At 53.5% G+C, this 6,148-nt stretch overlaps 1 pseudogene; it reads left to right on the plus strand.

The window, feature by feature from the left end:
- Positions 1 to 1,124: 1,124 nt before the first annotated feature.
- On the plus strand, positions 1,125 to 5,480 carry LOC131417963 (CMRF35-like molecule 6; annotated as a pseudogene).
- Positions 5,481 to 6,148: the final 668 nt, after the last annotated feature.

Below are 6,148 nucleotides of genomic sequence, written 5' to 3' on the forward strand. Positions count from 1 at the left end.
TTCAACTTGGTTTATCTGTCTCTCACTGGTTACTACTGATACATTGCTAAGGATGTTTGGGAAAAGCCTCCGTTTAGGCTAGTTTACCTGCTCTAACAAAGCACGGTATTCATTGGATTAACACAGCAGGGCTTGGTTTCTGGCTCACAGAGTCGCAACGTGGGTGTGTGGTGAGTGGCCTTTCATGAGATGTTTTAGGGTCCAGTATCATTCATTTTTGGGGCATCACCATCCCCTAGGGCTTCCGCTGGGTCCTTAGCATCCCGCCAACAGGGGGGGCAAGAGGGAAAACATGGAGGATCGAATGGGGTTAGAATTTAGGGCCTAGCCTGGAAGTCACCATCATGGCTTCCATATTTGAAGGCCCCACTTACCTGCTGGGGACACTAGTGATCTCTGTGTGTCCAGGAGGCACAGGAAATGGGGTTTGGTGAGGACACAGCAGTCTCAACATGAAAGGAAAGACCAAAGTATGCAGAAGAAAGGACTCAGGGAACAGACATAATACAGGGAGCAGGAAAAAACTAAAACAATTTAAAACATGAAATTGACATATTTTGAAAAAAAGAGAGGATGTTAATTTGCTAAAACTAAAATAGGATTTACTTTAAAGGACATGTTCGGAGAATAAGAGAGCTTTTTGAAACTGAAAATCAAATAGTGAGATTGCCCATCTGACTTTGACCTCCACCCAAGTGGAGAGTCAGGGGCCGCTCAGAGCACCTTCCTGACAGATGAAGGGTCCCAGGGGCGAGAGAAGAGGGGAGGAGCAGGATGCAGGAGGAGCCCAGAAACATCACAGGTACACTGGGCACTGCCTTTCCGGCAGCTGCAGAAGTCACCAGGCCCACGTTCTTCACATGAGCTTCTTCCGGAAAACATAAGAACCTGGGGTTTCCCAGGGGACAGAAAAAGAACAGAAGCAGAACTAGAGGCTGAGGAAGGAACCTAGGGCACGCACAGGTGCTAGAGACTTGAGGTTAACCAGAACACAGGGGCGTGAGTGCCAGGGCAGCTGGTGAGAGACCCTGGGCATTAGGCTGCTAACAGAAGCCACAACCCCTACAAGGAGGGCCAAACATGGGCTCAGGGGAAGAATAGAGACTCCTTCAGAGTGGGGCGCTATGGGTCCCACAGTCCTGCTGGCTCTGAGGTAGAGCTGCCACATAAAATACAGGTCACCTAGGTAAAATTGCTAAATCTGCTGACTTTACCTTGAGGATTCAGGACCCCACCCCCTGGCCCAACTACCATCACAACCAGAAAACTCAGAATCCTCCAGGCTTGTTAAGACCTCAGTCAAGGCCTGAGGCAGAGGCCAAGATCTCAGAGAGAGAGAGAGAGACACACACGCACACACACACACACACAGAGACACACACACACACACAGAGTCTGTCTAGAGCCATCAAAGCCCAGCTCTGGCCCAGCTGTTCTGTTCTCAGGGACCAGGAGAGTTAGCCCTGGTGATGGAGCAAAAGAGGGACTTACCTGGGAAAATCGACTGTATCACCGGGATGATAGGAGAGCCAGTCACCCATTGTTTCCACGTCTAAGCGGTCCTGTTTTAATCCCAGACCAGTCAATGCCTGCCTCATCCTCACGGAGGTTCTCCACGGTCACTGTGAAGGTCAGTCCCAAATATGGCCGTAGATGGACACCCAACCTCTGCTTGCCACCGCCTCTTGCCCCAAAGTCTTTAGCCTTCTTCCTTGGCTGATGACATGGTTCTCTGCATCAGTATTTGTTAAACATCTTGAATTCCTCCTCATTCCAAGACAGAATGCTCAGAGATGTCCCCTCTTCATGGTGCCCCCCATGGTGCAGGGGCCACTCAGGCTAGCAGACAGGAGAATACAAGCCTGAGTCCCAGCTCCCCACCCAGATGGGCCTGGTGCAGTGACACCTGGGGTGCAGGTCCCCTGAAGGCTCCTCAGGAGCCGTCACCCTGCAGCTGGAGGAGGCAGCAACCAGGAGACAGGGTTACTCTGAGGTTGGGGGGTGCAAAGGCCTGCATCAGGGGCAGGCCGTCTGTCTGGCCTCAGTTTCCTCATGTGTAAAGTGGAGGGGACGGATTAAATGACCTGTATGGTTTCCCGAGCTCCATTTGTCTAAAATCGGGAGATGCCTGAGGGAGACTTGAGTGTGTCTGCCTGGCATGCAGTGGCTGTCCATGAAGGTTTGATGTTATTTATAAAGATAATGATAAAAGGCAGGGAGCAGTGGCTACCCTGCGTCACTAAGTAGGGGCCGCTTTATCCTCGTAGTGGGAGGTGCATACCAGCTGTTGAAAGGAGCCTCCTGGGAACTAACCAAGACCCTTTCCCTTGTCCGGTGAGGGGAAGGACACTGGTCCATGTTTTCCAGGCTTTTAGCTTCTGGTGGCCCCAAAAAGCTGGAAGGCACCACAGGGGGACCCCTGAGTGTGCTGTTTCTGTATGAGGAGAAATTCAAGATGAACACTAAGTTCTGGTGCAGAGAACAACATATCTCGTTGCCTATAGGAAACTTGTGGAAACCACCAAACTGGAGAGAAAGCAGAGGAGAGGCCCTGTGTCCATCAGAGACCGTCCTGAGACCCTGAACCTCACAGTGACCATGGAGAACCTTCACGCAGATGATGCGAGAACTTACTGGGGCAGGATTGAAATGCACGGGATGACGGATGGACTAGATGGACTCAGTCCTCACCCTGTGGTCCAGGTGGTGGTGTCTGTCTGCCCAGGTGAGACCCTCCCACTCCAGGTCTGGGGCTGAGGTCTGAGGACCCACATTTTTATACCTGAGAAGCCCTCAGGGAAAAACAGCAAGTCCAGCTCTGAGTATTGGTGACTTGAGAGGCTGTGTGGTTGTATTTGCTTGTCTGTGTGTGTCCCTGTGTCAGGCCTGGTCTCTAATGATAACACAGCGAGTTTGGGCCAGAGGGGTCCCGGCCAAGAACAAGCAGGGAAACAGCTGGCTTTTGGGTTCTGAGATATAGAATTCCTCTCTGTCCTCATGGCCCCAAAAGGGCTGCTGTGGCTCGTGACCTCTACTGTCCTCTCTGAATGGCCCAAATTTGGGAGCATTGGCTCCCCTCAGCATCCCAGTGTTTAGAGGTGGTCCTCCTCTTGGCCTCAGGTGGCTGGCCTTCAAGAAGTACAGGAGATGGTCCAAGCTCTGAGAAGGCCCAGAACCCAGCCTGTAGCTTTGGATGTCCCTACTTCAGAAATAGAAACCCAGGCCGCCCTCTTCTAGGTCTTTAGACCAGAAAGGGTTGCATTTTCCACCCAGTCCTGTGTTCACTTACTCTTGGGGAAATTCCGGAGCGGTGTCTTCTGGTATAATGTGGCATAACATGCATGAGCCACAAAAAATGCCTGTGAGGAAGCCCCAGGCCCCTCTCTGGCTAAGGCAGAAGTGGGGATGGGGCAGCTGGGCACGTGATGCTCACTGGAGGCCTGTGTTCTGGTCTGGGATGTCTTCCCCTGGCCTGCGAGGTGCTGTGGTCGGGCTCAGGAGAGGAGTCACCTGGCTCCCCCCAGGCCTGAGGCTGGCTTCAGGGAGCCCTTGGCCACATATCATCCCCCCACCCCCTCTCCAGTGAGCAATTCAAAGCCCAGCCCGTGCTTGGTGTGCGGAGGGGACAGTTAGGAGGAGAGACTGCGGGTCGGATGGGTGTCTGTCCACAGAGAGTGCCACAAGCCCAGCTGCAACTCGTCCCTCCCCAGAAGAAGTTGCCAGACTGCACACAGGCATGGAGGGGTTGCTGTCACACACCCCAGAGTTGCCTACCTCGGGGGGGAGGTGCCTGAGGACCTGCGACCCTTCCCCTGCGGCTTCTCCTCTCGGGAGCCAGACCCTACTGGGCTGGAGCTCTGGGCCCCTGTGTCTCCCTCCTGCTTCCCTTCCCGGGTCCACGTGGCCTCTGCACCTCCACCCGGCCCAGCCCTCCCAGGACATACAGGACAGGGTCTTGCTGTACACTCAGAACCCTCCATTTCTTCTTCCCACACATGTGGCCTGAGAGGCCCTTCTCCAGACTCCCGCTTCTGCCCCAACTTCCCCAAAGGGCCTCTTTCTGCTCTTATCCTGACCTCTCTCTTCATCTCAGGCTCTGACCTTCTGTTTCTCCCTGGGAGCCGTTCAGGGCTGGGAGTTTCCATCTGCCTTGCCAGATGCAGCAGCTGCTACTAACACGTATTGAAGACTCGCTGTGTGCTAGGCTCTAAGCTAAGAACCATGTGTGCTGCATTCCACTTAATTTTATTAAATTGGTAGACTCATTATATTATCTACTTTACATAGGAGCAAACAGAGGCTCAGCGAGGTTAAGTTGCCCGAAGTCAACCAGCCAGTTACACGGCAAAATTAGATTTCAAACCCAGGGAGTCTGGCTCCAGAGCCCACGCTTTTAAGCAGCACACAATACTGATCTCCAAGTGAAGCAGTGGGGGAGAGAAAGAGGCAGGAAAACAGAGTGGTTTTAGGATTTGCCCTGTCTGCCGGAAGCTCCCCCTGGCCCTCAGGGGCAGCCCGCAGAGAGTAGATTGGAGGCCCAAGGAAGGGGTGGGGCACAGCTGGGCAGGAAGGGACCTGAGGCCACTAGCTGAGAGGTCAGCTGCCTGGAGCAGGGAGAAAAGACCCAGGGGCATCTAGAGGACTCATGGGTGGGTTTCAGGGGCCTCCCACAGGGAACTCAAAGTCGCTGAGCAAAGGTCCCTGCTGCAAAGATCAGGGCTTGGCTTGGCCCTGCGGGGTCTGGAGGGTTCATGGGACACGGGGCAGCTCCAGGCTGCACAGTGGAACATCTTCCTCTCATCCCCTTGAGAAAGGGACTATAGGTCCTGGAGGAACCAGATCCCACCCACAGAGCTGAGGGGCTGGGACCAGAGGGGGTGCAGCCACAGGTCCTGGGGGGAGGAGCCACAAAATCACATGATTGAGCCTCTGTGGAATGTCACATGGCCATGAAGAAACACCAGCATGCCCCCGGCCCAGCCCTGAGGAATGTGTGTGTATGTGTGTGTGTAAGAGAATGGGGGAGAGAGAGAATTAGTTTGCTGTGGGACAGGACTGCCCAGGTCCCTTTTGCCCTCTTCCTACTCCATGCTTCCTCCCACACCCTTTCACAGCCCGTCCAACTGTTGGGCCTGGCGAGGAACTGGAAAGATGGATGACAGCACCCCCTCAGTGGTTGGCTGCCCTGGCCACTGTCCCTCCCAAGCTTCCTGCCACATGGGTTACGGGGACACGTGACCTGAACACAGGGAGAGGTAAAGAGAGGAACATCTGAGGAGGCAGCTCCCTGCTCGTCACCGTGTCCCTCACAGGTCCCTACCCAGTGGCGTCCACTTCCTGCTCCTGGTCTTCCTAGAGGGGCCCTGCTCCTGAGCATGCTCGGTGCTGTCCTCTGGGTGAACAGGCCTCAGAGGGGCCCTGGAGGGAGACAGAGTCAGTCTGACCAGGGGAATCCACCATGCAGCGCACTGTGCCCATGACGACCTGTCCAGAAACACAGACTCTCAGACAAGGGGGGAACAATTTTCGGGCTCCAGACTTTGAGACAAGAAATGTGCCAACACTGTGATTACAGAGGGGACAGCCCTCTATGTAGGAGTGACAGCCACCCCATGTCCCCAGGAAGCAGACAAGATCTGGATTCTTCCCCCTTTGAACAACTCAACATTCTCCCCCACTTAAAAATAAACAACAAAAAAGTAAAATATCTATGATAGGATGATTTTCCAAAGAAAAGGTAAAATCATCTCTCTACATAGATGTAAAAATGAACATGTGTGAAAGATTTTATTCAACTCATTAATCAGTGAGGGAACCAATCAGATGTTATACCTGGTTCAAAAGAGAATCCGAAGAACAGACACCTGTGTAGATCCACGTGCCAATAGAGGCAGAGCTGTGAAACAGCCTCCGTACTCTCGGGATTGGGTAATCCAGGGGCGCCCCCCAGAGTCTAGACAATACCTGGTTTCCCACTGATACACAAATATTTCCCTACACACCTCTCTTGACCTCACGTTTTCTGGCCTACAAATCCTCCCGAAACTTCTTAGAAAGGTGTGTACTCTGCTCTGTCTCCACCTTCGCACCACCCACTGTCACACTCCTCAGCCCACTGAAACATGGCTTCCATCCCAGCTCCTCGGAG

The sequence above is a fragment of the Diceros bicornis genome, chromosome 18 (genome assembly GCF_020826845.1).
Source record: "Diceros bicornis minor isolate mBicDic1 chromosome 18, mDicBic1.mat.cur, whole genome shotgun sequence".
Classification (NCBI taxonomy): Eukaryota; Metazoa; Chordata; class Mammalia; order Perissodactyla; family Rhinocerotidae; genus Diceros; species Diceros bicornis.